This window comes from Littorina saxatilis, linkage group LG8 (assembly GCF_037325665.1).
Source record: "Littorina saxatilis isolate snail1 linkage group LG8, US_GU_Lsax_2.0, whole genome shotgun sequence".
NCBI lineage: Eukaryota > Metazoa > Mollusca > Gastropoda > Littorinimorpha > Littorinidae > Littorina > Littorina saxatilis.
The window spans coordinates 67,631,795-67,648,654 of NC_090252.1; the positions used below are offsets into that span (position 1 = coordinate 67,631,795).

General features: G+C 42.4%; 1 long non-coding RNA gene across 1 annotated transcript; it reads left to right on the forward strand.

The window, feature by feature from the left end:
- Positions 1-856: 856 nt before the first annotated feature.
- LOC138972451 (uncharacterized) lies at positions 857-7,495 on the forward strand. Its single transcript, XR_011457618.1, has 3 exons — positions 857-973; positions 4,460-4,600; positions 7,367-7,495. It is a non-coding gene; the product is annotated as an uncharacterized lncRNA (long non-coding RNA).
- Positions 7,496-16,860: the final 9,365 nt, after the last annotated feature.

Genomic DNA, 16,860 nt, shown 5'->3' on the forward strand with positions numbered 1-16,860 from the left:
CGTCACAATACAAATAATTTTTAGCAGGGTTAAGAGGCGTGGGTCTTTAGCAAGGGAATCATCTGTTTAATGCATGATTGTCATTTTGCATTTGGTAAAACACATGTCAAACAGCAACAGGGGATGGGTGGGGGTGGAGTGCATGCCAGAACTCAACAGTGGTAAGAGGGAGGACGCGCACGCTCCCGTACTTACGCCATGAAGCAAAACAGTAGCAAATCAGCCAGTTGTGATTATACAAAGGACTATGAGTAAGCGTATGCCTGCCTGACTGACTGACTGCTTGAAAGAATGACTGAAGCAAAGATTATTCGGGAATTAACGATTGGCTTGCTGAATGACCGATTCAAGGATCCATGGACTGACCACACTTGTCATTGTTTCAGAGCCAAGTGATTCCACAGCTTTGCACGGAGGGTCCTGCTCAGACACAACACCTTGTGTGGTTGATTCCAACCTTCAGTGCGTGAACTCCATCTGTCTGTGTAATGCTGATTTTAACCTTAACATACACACTGGGACATGCGGTGAGTCTATAATTGCTTGATTGTCAGTGAAAATGATGATTGCTACTCTTCGTCTCTAGTCTTTCGATAAACTGTTTTCATTGGTTTGTTTGATATTCAGGAATTACAAAACTTCTGTCATTGTCTTTTAATATTCTTGTAGGGATGCTTTACTAAATTGTCAGTGGATATTGCACTTTGGTCATAGTCTGTCAACAATTGTGTTTTGAATGCTGGGTTTTCAATAGAAATCACAACCACAAAGCTTCTACCGTAGTCCTTCAATAATTTTTTTCGAATATACTTAACTGGATTTTCAGAGGCTATTACAGAAAAAACTGTTGGCCATAGTTGCACCTCGAGTGACACAGATTCGTGTGACGACACAATGACGTGTGCGGGTGACGCCGGGTCCGAGATGTGTGTGTGCAGAGCAGGAACAGCGGGAAGCCCAGGGAACTCTTGCGGTACGTTAAGCCAAGTTGCACAATCAAAAGTTGACAGACATCCCGAAAGGCATGATGTCAATGTTCACAGTTGTGTCTCTTTTGTGCTGTGGTTCCTTAAACAAGTATACACATTAAGTAGAAGTGCAATACCAAGGCCCTGCAAACCCCCAGCGAATGACAAATCCTCTCTCTCTCTCTCTCTCTCTCTCTCTCTCTCTCTCTCTCTCTCTCTCTCTCTCTCTCTCTCTCTCTCTCTCTCTCTCTCTCTCTCTCTGTCCCTCTGTCTCTCTCTCTCTCTCTCTCTCTCTCTCTCTCTCTCTCTCTCTCTCTCTCTCTCTCTCTCTCTCTCTCACACACACACAAACACATACGCACCCCACGTCACACACACAAACACACACACACATACACAATCATGTACACACACAATCATGTACACACACACACACTCACACACACACACACACACACACACACACACACACACATTGACTCACACAAAACGCATACACACAAAACACACGCATACGCACATAACAGACGGACAAACACACCCTTGCAATCACACACACACACACACACACACACACACACACACACACACACACACACACACACACACACACACACTCACACACACACACTCACACACACACACACACACACTCACACAGACACGCGCGCGCCCGCACGCACACTCATGTGAACGGCTTAGATCATGGGTCATGTTTTAACACCTTCGCATTTAAATGCTTATTTTATAGTCGTCCATTGAATTGAGAAGACAACAAAGCATACTAAACTGACAAGCATGACATAAACAATAAGGAAACACAAATGAACCAACAGCATCGTTTTGCGTATTGTGGGTAGTTGACACGTTTAATTCACGAAACACGGCGGAAAATGGCGACCAATTTGTTGCACAGCGACAGGTCACTTTCTTCAACCAAGGCCAGTACTTTCATACATGACAAAGGAAAGCAAATGAGGCCTGAATAATAACGTTGTAGTGTTCCTGTGTGTGTCTGAGTGATAAACTATCTTCTAAAACGTAAATGCACTCAGCAGATTGTTTTTCCGCTTAGAACTTTTGTATCACACGGTCTTTGCGACAAAGAGAAAGATCGCATTTTTGCAGAAAATCATTGACAACACAGACCAGTCATTTTCAGCATTGAAATTGGGAAGGAAAACATTATAGTATTGGCAGAACACGACCAAATGAGTTTCGTGTCACAGCGTTATGGGCGTGAGATTGTTTACACTATTTAAATTGTTCTCACACTGTAGCAAAGTCATTGACAACACAGCCCAGTCTTTACACTTGTTCCCCTGTCCCGTTTTGCTCCCACACCGCCCCGTCCCTGCACTCGCTGCTCCAACCACCTCTGAATTTCGTTCCGCTGCCAGGCTTGTCGATATTACAGGCGCTTCTGCTGAGTCACTTCGACGGTGTTCAGTAGTGGGTCTGTCCCGAGCTAACGGACGCAGCCCACTACCTACTATGCCCCCTACAAACGACATTGACTTTAAGTCGCGGAGCCAGACTGAGTGAGCGTCCCCTCCAGAGAGCAGACCGCCGCCACGTCCCTCCGTCGACCCCTCAGAACGTCACACGTTGAAGACTGACAGCAGAACTACTATTCAGGGAAGGAAGGAACAGGAACACTGAGACCAAGGTCACCATGAGAGCTCCGGGCATGAAGGGCCACAAGAGCAAGGACAATTTATATTTGTGGATGATTAATGAGATGAGGATGATTATAATGATGCTTTGGATTTCCAATTTGGTTTTTGAGACTACATGACAGGGCAGCACTCTACGCTTACTGTCATAATATATCCTGGCATCAACCAGGCCCGAGAACTGCCGCACCTGCGGTGTTGGTCAGGTATAAACAACATGAGTACCATCAAAGTCGCAATCGTTAAGTGAATGACACTCGGCTGTGTGATCCCAGCCTTCCCATAGGAACCATAGCACTTCCACTCTGGGTAGGAGCCGATCGTAGCCCGAAAAACCCACATGACCCTGATGGGATTCGAACCCACGACCTCCCGGCCCGCAGCCCGATACTGTTTAGACTATTTGTTCTCACACTGCAGCAAAATCATTGAAAACACAGACCAGTCATGTTTAGCACACAATGGGAAGGGTTACTATCAGAGTGTGGTTTAAGAAAGAAAAACATTATAGCATCGGCAGAATGTCATGAAGTGGAATATGCGAAAAAATAAGTTATTTTCTATTAATACACTACACACTTCAAACACAGAATTTGGGAGGATACAGACTTATTATTCCCTCACAAGTTACAACACAATTCTTCACATCAATACAGAAATACAAATCACCACTCTCGAACACACAGTTCACATAGTCGTATCTTAATCACTCAATGCATGTGATCACATAGTATAACACTATTGTTAAACCATACTGTCTCAATACTAGGTTATTCCACAAGAGAGGGTGCTGACAGACACTCACGAGTTCGTAGTTCTCACTTCACGCCGTCCTTTACACATTCTTGTGCAAACGTTATCCATGATGATTACGTTATCCGTTCTCAAGTTCCTCCCCTAGAAAACACTGTTTCGCCCTTAGCGAAACGTACCGGTTCGTCTCAACGCCCAGTGTTGATGGGGACTCCACCGTCCATCCACCTTCGCTGATGTGACGTCTTGTCCTGACATCGTCACGAACTCTCTCCAGTGTGGGTTCCATCCCCCGGACACCGTCGTGAAAACCCCTAAAGAATTAACCCAAGTCTTAATATAACATTCTCTTAAACCATCTCTTCTTTCTAAACAGTCGTGTATCATCTCTCTCGTTCATTCTACATTCACATTCCATACTAAACATTACACACGTACTTCTGACATCATGTCATGTATGTCATTCCGTCCACAGTCAATATCCAAGTTATACTTAACCCATGGATCACTTAATCCATTAATGACACTACCATACATAGCATCAACATCTTAACATAACATGAATGCGTAACAGAGCTTGCACATGTGTTAGTAAATGACAGTGACTGTGGTGATAAGCTAGAAGATGAAAATGCACATTTGTTTTTCAACTCTTGAAGTAGATGTGTTGTGTAAGCAGGATTAGTAACATTTTGGGTTGTACATTCAAGAAACGAACTTGTGCTTACAGCTGATACCTCTTGACTATGAGCACAACATTACCTGATAACTCTGTGACTTAAAGTGAGTGAGACAATAGACATGCTTTGGATATACTTGGTCTGGGTTAATCTGGTCATCAAACTGTAAGTACACTAGCATGTTTCAGGTTCTTTAGCATGTTGTCTGTGTGAGGAGATGGCCTCATTTGAACCCAGAACCCAGGAATGAAGGGTATATTTAGTACAAACATAGGCAGGAACAAGGGGAAATAATGTCCAGCGAATAGCAGGGCTGAAAGAGTTAAAGAATAAATGTCTATGATTCTATATATTATTCTATGTGTGATTGTACATCTGACAGTGAAAGTGACACCGACCAAAGTAGGCGCTGCGTGTACCGATGGTTCAGGTGGAGAGTGTGTAGCACACGCTGCGTGCTCGGCGGCCAACGGATTCTGCGAGTGCGATGCACATTACAACGGAGTCACCGGGGGAGAATGTTGTAAGTTCAATGAACACACACACGCACGAACGCACACATGCACACACGCATGAATACTCTTTCGCTCACTCTCACCAAGTAATGCACACACACACACACACACACACACACACACACACACACACACACACACACACACACACACACACACACACGTAATGAACCCACAGCATCCGACTAGAAATGACACTATATATATGTATAGGTCCAAACCTTCCTGTGTCAACAATAATTGTATTCCACTCACCCTCTGAGACCCGGCCAGGCTTGCACATGGAATACAGTGAACCCCGGCTATATTGAAGTGGCACGGGACCCGGGAAGACCTTCAATATAGCCGGAACTTCAATATAGGCAATTCTCGGTTATATTGAATTTCCCTCCTTGTTTCTTTAGAAAATCAATATAACCAAACTTGTTTTCACTGTACGCTCTTATTTCCGTGTCCACACATTGCGTTTGATGTGAGATATATTCCCATTAATCTTTCACCTGTTGGCTGTTGGTCTTCGAGCCTCCTTGCTTTTCTCTGCACACACGCACACACGGACAAACACTCACACACACGCACTCCCCCCCCCCCTCCCTTACACGCACGTCCCCCCTCCCTTTCACACACATTCCATATTCCTCAGCTACTTCCTTTCTTTTTTGCAGCCAGTTTCCAGCTTCTGAATAAGCTCGATTTTTTACATTTAGTCAAGTTTTGACTAAATGTTTTAACGTAGGGGGGGAATCGAGACGAGGGTGTGGTGTGTGTGTGTGTGTGTGTGTGTCTGTCTGTCTGTCTGTCTGTCTGTCTGTCTGTCTGTCTGTCTGTGCGCGTGCGTGTGTGTGTGTAGAGCGATTCAGAGTGAACTACTAGACCGATCTTTATGAAATTTGACATGAGAGTTCCTAGGTATGATATCCCCGGACTTTTTTTCATTTTTTGGATAAATGTCTTTGATGACGTCATATCCGGCTTTTTGTAAAAGTTGAGGCGGCACTGTCACACCCTCATTTTTCAATCAAATTGATTGACATTTTGGTCAAGCAATCTTCGACAAAGGCTGGACTTTGGTATTGCATTTCAGCTTGGAGGCTTAAAAATAAATTAATGACTTTGGTCATTAAAAATCGGAAAATTGTAATTACAATTATTTTTGTTATAAAATTATCCAAATTTACGTTTATCTTAGTCTTCATCATTTTCTGATTAAAAAAAACATATAAATATGTTATATTCTTAAAAACAAGCTCTAAAAATAAAAAAATAAACATGATTAAAATTAAATTTCCAAAATCGATTTAAACATAATTTCATCTTATTCCTTGTCGGTTCCTGATTCCAAAAACATATAGATATGATATGTTTGGATTAAAAACACGCTCAGAAAGTTAAAGCGAAGAGAGGTACAGAAAAGCGTGCTTTGCAGCACAGCCAAACCACTACCGCGCTAAACAGGCTCGTTAATTTCACTGCCTTTTGTACGAGCGGCGGACTACGGTCATTGTGAAAAAATGCAGTGCGTTCAGTTTCATTCTGTGAGTTCGACAGCTTGACTAAATTTTGTTATTTCGCCTTAAGCGACTTGTTTGTTTTGCAGCCATGTTTGCTAGTGTACAAAGGGAAACTACTCGCATATACAAGAGAAATTAAGTCGGGGAGATCTACGCACCACAAGACTACATGGCGTAGCTGTCAGAGGCCCGAGGCATTGTTAGACTGTAATTGTTATCAGAGATCTCCTGACTCGAAAGTTGATGCTGATCTGGCCTCTCCCCTTCCTCAACTGATTGCGCTGACATAGGCGTGTCATATCATTCGGCGCCCGCGCAGTCATTGTTCTTACAAATACAAAGTTAAACAAATCTTTGGAGCACACATTTAATATAGCCAGATAAAAACGTCCCGTGGGCTGAATTTGTGTTTCAATATAGCCGGGATTTCAATATAGCCGACTTCAATGTAGCCAACACCCTCCGCGGGTTAGGGGGAGTCCCATATTGGTTGGGACTAGAAAGAATTTACCCGATGCTACCCAGCATATCGTAAGAGGCGACTAACGGTTCTGTTTCTTCTCTTCTTTTGTCTTATTTCTGCCTTACCAGTCCTTTCACCTATATTTCCTTCCAAGAAAACTCTCCCTACTATTCCCTGCAGTTTTCCATTTCTTTTCTTGTTGTCTTATTTCTACCTGACTGGATCCATCACCTTTATTTCACTTACCGAAAGTCTTCTTTTCCACATCCTTATTTCTCTGCACCCCGCATGTCGTATGAGGCGACTAACGGATTCTGTTTCTCCTTTTACCCTTGTTAAGTGGTTCTTGTATAGAATATAGTCAATGTTTGTAAAGATTTTAGTCAAGCAGTATGTAAGAAATGTTTAGTCCTTTGTACTGGAAACTTGCATTCTCCCAGTAAGGTCATATATTGTACTACGTTGCAAGCCCCTGGAGCAATGTTTTGATTAGTGCTTTTGTGAACAAGAAACACTTAACAAGTGGCTCTATCCCATCTCCCCCCTTTCCCCTATCCCATCTCCCCCCTTTCCCTCGTCGCGATATAACCTTCGTGGTTGAAAACGACGTTAAACACCAAATAAAGAAAGAAAGAATGTAGCCAACATTTTTTAACAAAGAAAAAGTAGAGCTTCAGCCGGGACCTGAAACATTCTTCAATATAGCCGGGATGTCAATATAGCCGGGATGTCAATATAGCCGGGATGTCAATATAGCCGGAATGTCAAGTATTTTAACCGAAACTGATTTATTTTAACAGATCCAGGGGTAGGGAGGCCTGGCGGCGCCTGCAGAGGCGCAGTCTGCGTTGATTCACACGCTGAATGCTCTTCGTCAACGTCACCACAGACATGCGTGTGTGCAGATTATTATTTTGCATCTGCGGGTGTCTGCTGTAAGTTCTTGCTCTACATGAAGTATACAAATTCTCTACATACACTGAGAACAAAAAGCCTTAAGGATATTTTGTCAGTGGTATAGCCCAGATGTTAAATAGTAGTTTGTTGGTCAGAAATATACGTGTATTTGAAGATCAGTCTGTGGCGGCTTCCAACGTCTCATGTGCGTCCCAAGGACAGATTGTAAGAAAGGCGTAGCCTTAAATCTTAATCCTTGTTAAATAAAGTTCAGTTCAGTTCAATTCAATTCTCTCTCTCTGTCTGTCTGTCTCTCTCTCTCTCTCTCTCTCTCTCTCTCTCTCTCTCTCTCTCTCTGTCTGTCTCTCTCTCTTTCTCTCTCTGTCTCTGTCTCTCTCTGTCTCTCTCTGTCTCTCTCTCTCTGTCTCTCTCTCTCTCTCTCTCTCTCTCTCTCTCTCTCTCTCTCTCTCTCTTTCTCTCTTGGGGCGGAAAAATTAGGTCATACCCGTGCGCAGCAAGTGTTGTGAGCTCTGCAAGTTTCTTTAATTTTCAAGGTATTTCCAACGACATTGCTTCCAAGATGTTGCAAGGTTGTGTGTGATGCCACCATGCCTTCGTCAGCACTGGAGTTTCGCTCAGTGTGCGGCGGATTCAACCATGTTTTCATTGGATTCATGTTCAAGAGGGCGAAGAAGAAAGCCGCCATGTTTCTGACTGTGTACAAACTTCGAAACAGGGTAGACGGTGTCACCTTTGGATTGCTCCTGTCTCTGCTGTTCTGGGGTGGATTGCTCATGCAATGTGGCGACGTGAAGAGGAATCCAGGACCAGGCCCAGAGTTAAGACAGACACGATTGGGTTCCTCTCAGAGTACCCCACAGAACCAGGACCCAACGCTGAAAGACGTCATGACTATGCTCCGAAGTATGAACAGTAAATTTGACGACATGTCGGGCGACGTGAAGAACCTTCGTGAAAGTTATGTGGCCTTGCAGGGGGAAGTGAAAGATCTAAAGGAAGAGGTGTCTGAACTTAAGAATCAGAATGTACAGCTCCAAGAATACAACATAAACTTAGAAAAACGTTTGGGTGACATGGAGAAGAAAACAGACGATTTAAATTGTCGATCCAAACGCAATAACATCATTATTCATGGGATGGAAAGAAGGAAGGACGCGACATCAGACGAGTGTGAAGCTGTGCTGAAAGAAATGATTACGGACAAGCTTGAACTATCAGAGGACGTGCAGTTTGACAGAGTGCATCGTCTTAGTGCCAAGCCAAACTCACCGGTGATTGCGCGCTGCACTTTCTACCAGGACAAAGTGAAGATGCTGAAAGCAAAGCGGAAGCTACAAGGCAACCAGATCTTCATTGGCGAGGACTTCTCCATGCGCGTGAGGGATACAAGACGCAAGTTAGATACCGCATCTGAAGCGAGCCAGGTCAGAAGGTAAAAGGGCTACGATGGTGTTTGATCACCTTCTGATAGAAGGTAGGAAGCATGTATTGGATGCCGATGGAGAGATTCTTAAAGAATTAAGATAGGAAGCTGGCCGCCCTGATAGTGATACCACAAAAAACACGAAAAAGACTGTGACTAAGAACATTGTCCTTGTGGTACGAAATAAGAGGGGAGATAGACCTGAAGCGACACCGGTTTTGACTGAAGCTAGTGCACGTGAATTTTCCGTGACTGGTGACATCACTGTCACAAACTTACGTGCAGGCCAGCCGTGTGTTGGAGTACTCCCTGGCAAACCAATACTATCTGGATAGCAGTCAACAAGTAAGGACTTCTCCCTGAACGAAACTTCTTTTGCCTTTGTGAGCAGTTTTAAAGCGTCCCGTACACAGGTCTAACATTGTAGCCGTCGCGAGATACTCAAGCAATGATGCTATAACAAATGTTTTACAAAAGTTATGAGCGAAGCTCTCACGGCGAAAACACACACGCACGGCCCCTGTACTGGCTGGTAGCGTGTAGTCGTTCACCCACACTGACACAGTTGTTAAGTCAATATCGCTATCCAGCTCTTTTCTTTTTTTTTTGGGGGGGGGGGGTTGACTCACTCTCTCTCCACCCCCTCCATCTCTCTCTCTCTCTCTCTCTTTATATCTCTCTCTCTCACTTCCTAACTCTTTATCTCTGTCTGTCTCGCTCTCTCTCTCTCTCTCTCTCTCTCTCTCTCTCTCTCTCTCTCTCTCTCTCTCTCTCACTCTCTCTCTCACTCTCTCTCAGTCTTTTATGTGAGCGCGCGTGTCAACTGCAGACATCATGTTTATTTGAAGAAAATGCCGCAATTTTCTGCTGCTTCAAATCTCAGACACTCACGACAAAAGCATCTCACTTTTAAACTGTCTGTTTAAAATCAGTTTTTTAACAGAAACAAAAAATCTACATTGATACAAGAATGGAAAATGGTGAAAAATCTAAGTCAAGCGGATAGGAAACCGGTGATAAATTATGTAAACTATGTAATACGACTGTAATGCAGTTTGATGTCAAGTACATCTAACACAAATTAAGTAAACATTTACTGCAAGAACATCTGATACCTGGCAAATGCTTGTCACTTGTGTCTGTAATACGACAATGGCCAGTGGAAGAAAAATCAACCGGACAGAATGAACAGAACGAAACTAACGAAAAAACGACTATGTAACACGGTCTTTAGTATTAAGCACGTTGCTATAAGTCGGTCAAGGTTATAATGAGTCAGAGCCACAGCTGCACCGTCCTTACTCCGGGCTCGCCAGTTATCATTACGCTTTCAAGTTTCTCTTTGTGGGATGCTTCTCTCTCTCTCCCTCCCTCCCTCCCTCTCTCTCTCTCTCTCTCTCTCTCTCTCTCTCTCTCTCTCTCTCTCTCTCTCTCTCTCTCTCTCTCTCTCTCTCTCTCTCTCTCTCTCTCTCTCTCTCTTTATCTGTACTCTGTGTGTGTGTGTGTGTGTGTGTGTGTGTTGGGGGTGGGGGCTGGTGGAGGGGGGGGGGGGACAAAAAGGAATCACGGAACTAGATCACTACAATGCAACACATTCAATGAATGATAGTTTGCCACAATTGCATATACAGTATGTGTATACCGGCTCACATTCTTCTCGTCCTCTTTGTCTGCCGCAAGTCCTCTTTCGCCACAACACGCCACAAGCAGGGCACAGATGAAAAATAGCGACACGTGCATTTTGCACTTCATGACGCGCGCGTAAAAGGGGAACCCCCGGGAGTTCCCATTGCTTGAGAAAATTATATAAAAATGAAAATGTAACGAAACGCGAAAATGTGGCAGTTTGTCAGTAGGTTTGATATTTATCACTCGTATCATAGGAGTATTTGAAGTGTCTTCCACAAGCAGCGAAAGTGCAGAAATGGCTATTTTGACCCATTTGACCAGATAGTACTGGCCAACCAGGTAGTACTGTAACAGCCGTGTGCTACGGACAGTGATATTGAAAGGGTTCGTGTCGCGGTGGCTCAGCGGCAGACCAGCGAATGTGTTATTGCGCTTGACAGTGGTGAAACGCCGCCGAATGAAAAAAACAAATGAAAACACTGGTAAAGATGTGTATTTTTGTAAAAGTAATGTATCCGTGTGTAAAACTTTCTCTTTTCTGCAGTGGAATGTAAATGGTTTGATGTCTAAGTTAACAGACGGAGAGTTTATTTCTGTTGTTCGTACTTTCGATTTCATTTCTTTGGTCGAGACCCATATGGAATATTTTGAGATGAATGGTTTTACAGGATATTCTGTTTTTTTGCAAATCAGCAACAAAGTTCTCAAAACATGGACGTAGATCGGCAGGGATTTTATGTCTTGTTAGGAATGAATTCGTTCCTAAAATTCGTGAAGTGAATGTGCTTTGTGTAAATGTGTATGCTTTTGTTATTGATAAGAGCGTGTTTGGGCTATCGAAATATATCCTTTATGTGCGTGCGTACGTACCACCAGAAGGATCTCCATATTACACTGTTTTTGATTGTGATAATAGAATAAGCATGCTGGAAGAATGTATAACTGATTGTATGCTAAGTGTGAATGATACGTATGTGATTGTTGAGGGTGATTTAAACAGCAGGATCTCCAATGTTTCGCAGACTTTTGTACTTGATGAAAATGTTGTGGATTCGCTTTATAAAAAGCCACATCGTGTGCGACAACCGATGCTCTGAAGACAAGGTTTTAAATAGTTATGGAAAGCGTTTGTTAAATATGTGTACAGCGCTAGATCTGTCTGTTTTGAATGGTGTCATAACAGGTGACGAAGAGGGGCGTTTTACTTACATTTCGGGTATCTTCGCATCATTATGTTGCTTTTTCTTCCTTTCCAGCAAGTGCTTATATTCTCGCCTCGTTGTACAAAATGCAGTACGACCATCCGCATCCTTTGAGCCACAACATATCTCTAACATCTTCCAAACACTTTGCCTTGCTTTCCTACATTCTTCATCAAACCAGTCACCCATACTCTTCCTTTCATTCACAAACACTCTCTTCTTCATACATTGAGCATTCCGCTTAATACAGTCACAAAACATATGGACAGCATAGTCAATATTAACGTCAATCAGACTCATGGCGTAACTCAACTTGGCCTGGCTATCATATCCGTTCATAATCGTCGCAAACAGCTCTGCATTCGCACCATTCCATACAAATCTTTCAACCACACCTTCTGCTTTTACACGCTTATCATGACACACATTTTCTTTCAAACATTTGGCAAAAACTACAACTGGCATATGGTCTGACTCGATACGTTTCATAACTGACAGAGTGCTCGCATCAGAAACTAGAGCAAACAAATCGTTCGACAACAAAAAGTATTCATTTGGTTGACTCTGTAAATAATCAACATGATTTTTGGGACGCAATGCGAAAACTGTCTTTTTAAAAGAAAAAGTGTTACGAACAATGTGCTCGTTGATGTGTGGTTTCAACATTGTAAAGAGCTGTGGAAAAAGATGAAAGTAATGTGGAAAGTTTTAATTACGATGAAGGTGAGCAAGACAGTATTTTGAATAATTCGATTTCACAAGAGGAAGTTTTGAATGCCTTAAGAAAATGTAAAGATCATAAATCTCCTGGACCAGATGGAATAATACCTGAGTTATTGAAAGGTTCTGAACCACAGATTGTTGATTTTTTGGGTGAAATTGTTTAATGTTCTTTTTGACAAAAGGTGTTTTTCCAGAAGCTTGGACCGAATCATTTGTACTCCCGTTATTCAAAAAAGGTGATGCTAATGATACAAGTAATTATCGAGGAATATCACTCTGTGATGTGAGTAGTAAAGTGTATTGTACAATTATCAACTGTAGACTTCAAGAATGGAGTGAACGTTATAATCTTACCGCAGAATATAAAGCTGGGTTTAAAACGAATTATTCAACTGTCGATCATATGTTTACATTGTTGGCGTTTGTACAGAAGCAGTTTTCCTTTAATCGTAAACTCTATGTGGCATTTATAGATTTTGAAAAAGCATTTGATTCTATCGATCGTAACCTGATGTTGCCAATTTTGTTGAAAAATGGCATAAAAGGAAAGTTGTTCCGTTGCATTAAAAGTATGTATGAAAATGTTAAATGCCGAGTGAAATGTGGTGTACATTTGACTGATTATATTAAGTGTACCTACGGTGTGAAACAAGGTGATGTTTGTAGTCCTCTTTTGTTTTCTCTCTTTATAAACGAGTTGGCTTGGGACATTATTGAAAAAGGAAGACATGGTGCACAGTTTTTGAATGATTATATGGAGCTATTTATTTTATTTTTGGCTGATGATGTTCTTCTATTATCTGAGACTGTGGTTGGTCTACAGACGCAGTTGAATAATTTGCAACATGCAGCATCAAAATTACACCTTAAAGTAAATATGAATAAGAGTAATATTGTTGTTTTTCGGAAGGGTGGATACTTGAGTGTAAGAGAGAAATGGAAGTATGATGGAAAGATAATGCCAGTGGTTAATGTTTATAAGTATTTATGAATATTGTTCTCCACAAAACTCAGTTTTACCGCCACTTGTTGTGACCTTGCAAGCAAAGCGAAAAACGCATTGTTGTGTATATTAAAAAAAAATTGTCAAAGGTTGATAATAATAATTTGAACGGTTATTTAAAATCATTTGATTCTCAGGTTTTGCCAATTGCAATATATGGAGCTGAATTGTGGGGTCTTGAGAATTCTGCATTACAGTCTGAAAAGGTTCATTTATTTGCCCTAAAGAAATTTCTTGATGTTGGATCCTCGCGCCCCCTAATTGGCGTAGTTCATGTAAGCCTACGATATATTTTATTTGAAATGTAATGTCTTAGTTCGTGTATGATTTATTTCATTTGATTTGTGTGCAAATGTCATTATGTCATTGTATTTATGTTCACCCCCCTCATAAGGGGCTATGGCCTAAATGAGTAAACAATCCAATCCAATCTCTCTCTCTCTCTCTCTCTCTCTCTCTCTCTCTCTCTCTCTCTCTCTCTCTCTCTCTCTCTCTCTCTCTCTCTCTCTCTCTCTCTCTGTCTGTCTGCCTCTCTGTCTCTCTCTCTGCCTGTGTGTGTGTGTCTCTCTCTCTCTCTCTCTCTCTCTCTCTCTCTCTCTCTCTCTCTCTCTCTCTCTCTCTCTCTCTCTCCCTCTCTCTCTCTCTGTCATATAGCGCCGAAGTTTGGGGGGTTGAAGCAGACCATACACTTATAGAGAGAGTTCATTTATTCGCACACAAACGTTTTTTTGAATACGAGTATGAAAACACCAAATGCTATGGTCTATGGAGAAACGGGAAGGTACCCCTTGTTTATAAACAGCTTTATTAAATGCATTCGTTTTTGGCTACGTATATTGAGGATGTCACATCATCGCCTTCCGAGCAAGGCGTATACAATGCTGAAATATCTCTATGAAGTTCAAAAATAAGAAAACATGGGCCTCCTCGATCTGTTACACTCTGTACATGTACGGTTTTGATGAAGTATAGGAAAACCAAGGTGTTGGCGATGAGAGGGCGTTCCTAACAGCATTTAAAGAAACACTTATTTCATCCTATAAGCAAACCTGGCTTGAAAATGTACAAGGAAGTGAACGTTTCTCTCTGTACAGAACCATCAAATCAACCCTAACATGATCCAACTATTTAAGTGATTTGAAACATATTAAAGCTAGAAATCTTCTGATTAGACTTAGATTGGGAGTATCTCCTCTGAAAGTGCATCGATTTCGCTTTGATTTAAATGCAACCTCCGCTGATTTATCTCGTCCATTTTGTTGTGGCAGTGTTGAAGATGAAGTCCACTTTGTTTTAGTATGCCCTAAATATGCTGAGTTAAGAGAATATTATATTCCACGAACATACACTAGAATCCCATCATTGTTTAAATTAACCATGCTGTTTTCAAACACTAGTAATCCGCTATTGCTACGTTTTTCTACATTTGTCATGAAGACGCTTTCTATTCGTAATCCATAATCCGTAAACGAAACAGGGTGATACTAGTACTAGTAGGATGTTCTTGTTTTTGTTCACTATGTGCATTTGTATGCTGATGCTTGAGATGTGCTCATCTCCATGAAAAGGGCCCAAGGCCTACTCATTAAAACATTCAGACTTCAGACTTCTCTCTCTCTCTCTCTCTCCTTCTCTCTCTTCCTCTCTCTCTATCCCCCTCTCTTTCTCCCTCCCTCTCTCTCTCCCCCTCTCTCTCTCTCTCTCTCTCTCTCTCTCTCTCTCTCTCTCTACTATACTACGAGTCCAAGCTATCAGACACATACTCTACTGTCTCTTCCATCAGGATTTGTGAATTCACACATTTGAGAGCTGAGGTCTTTCTTAATTTATTTCCATTCAGCATTTTGCTTGTTTCTATGTTACATAAGTGAAAACGGTCTACAAAGATATCGACGAGTCCTGTGTCGTAGGCAATGACGCGTGTGTCCACGCAACTCTGCTCCTGGCCTGCGACCCCGCGGCTGGTGTGTGCTGTGAGTCGTTAACATTCAAGTAGTTATGCTTTCAATGATGTTTGTTATGATAAAGGACACTCTCCATTCTAGCTCGTTTCATAACTACCAACTCGTATAGTATTATGTTATTTGTAATGTTGACCTAAATGTGACATTTTACGCAGATCGAGACAGTTAGCGTCATTGTCTTTTAAGTGAACAATGACTCGAGATCTGTGTAAAACAGGGGCGGATCACGTCATTTTTAAAGGGGGGGGGGGTGGGGTTGGGGGGGTGGGGGGGGGGGGGGGGGCGGGGGGTCGGGGGGGGGGGGGTGATGAGGGTTAACAATTCGTTTAGGGACAGATCGACGACGCGAAGGCTTAGTTCAGGGAGCAAAGCGCCCGAACCTCGTTGCGGGTCCGGAGGTTCAACAAAGTGCATGCAATGTTGGCATGAGGCGCTACCGTTATTATTCTTGATGAATGCGAAAACAAATGTTTTGTTCATTCCGCAAAAAAACTACAATTTTAAATCTTTTTCTGACATGTCACATAACCGCACAACTAATGTCTCCAACGACTTAATACATTGTATATGTATGGAATGACATAAGTAAGCACAAGGTTTAGACTATTTGAAGGCAATACGTTAAGGAGTTACTGAAATGTACCGTGCATTTTTTGTAACGTTACCTGCTCAAAATGATTACAAACCGCCTTTTATGGATTCTCAGAGAAATTATACCTACACTGTTCGGCTTTCAATAGCGTCGTGTTTACGACAAGACAGGCACACATAACTGACTGCTTTGGATACCGATTTGATTGTTCGTTCCAATGACATGCACACGTTATTCATTTTTAGCTGTTATTATTTGTGTCGCTTCTAGCGTGGCAATTAACCTTGCATGTATAATCATTCTGTTTTCTGATTGTGGTAATAAGGGAATGGATTGTTGGATTTACTCCTTCAAATATGACTGCTATAAGGAAGCAAAATTCCAGCAACATTTTTTCAAACAGCGAACGCAATGAATTGTGGAGTTTTGTCTGCAAAGGGCCAACTCTATATGCGTAGCGGAATGTTTGCCACGGAGATCTCACGACAATACAGCTAGGCATACGAATGACGCAAGGGTAGCTAACTACCAGTTTATTTGTAGTAACTACTGGGTGTTTCAGTGATCCAGGCAGGGCAGGGGTGCTCAGCAGATGGCTACGCGAACCTCTGCACGTCGGGGGCAGATTGCACAACCAATCTGTGCACATGTGGCACGTTCTACACCCGAAATGCCGACAGTGGTCTATGTGGTACGTATTACAAAGGACTGTCCTTTGCGTCTCAACACCCACACTAATAAGGAAGGCTGGTGAGGAACGGCTTAGAACTTTAGGTGCGTTCTTAAAGGCACACTGCCTTTGTTAAACACAGTTCAACTCACCATCTCAGATCTGGTCGG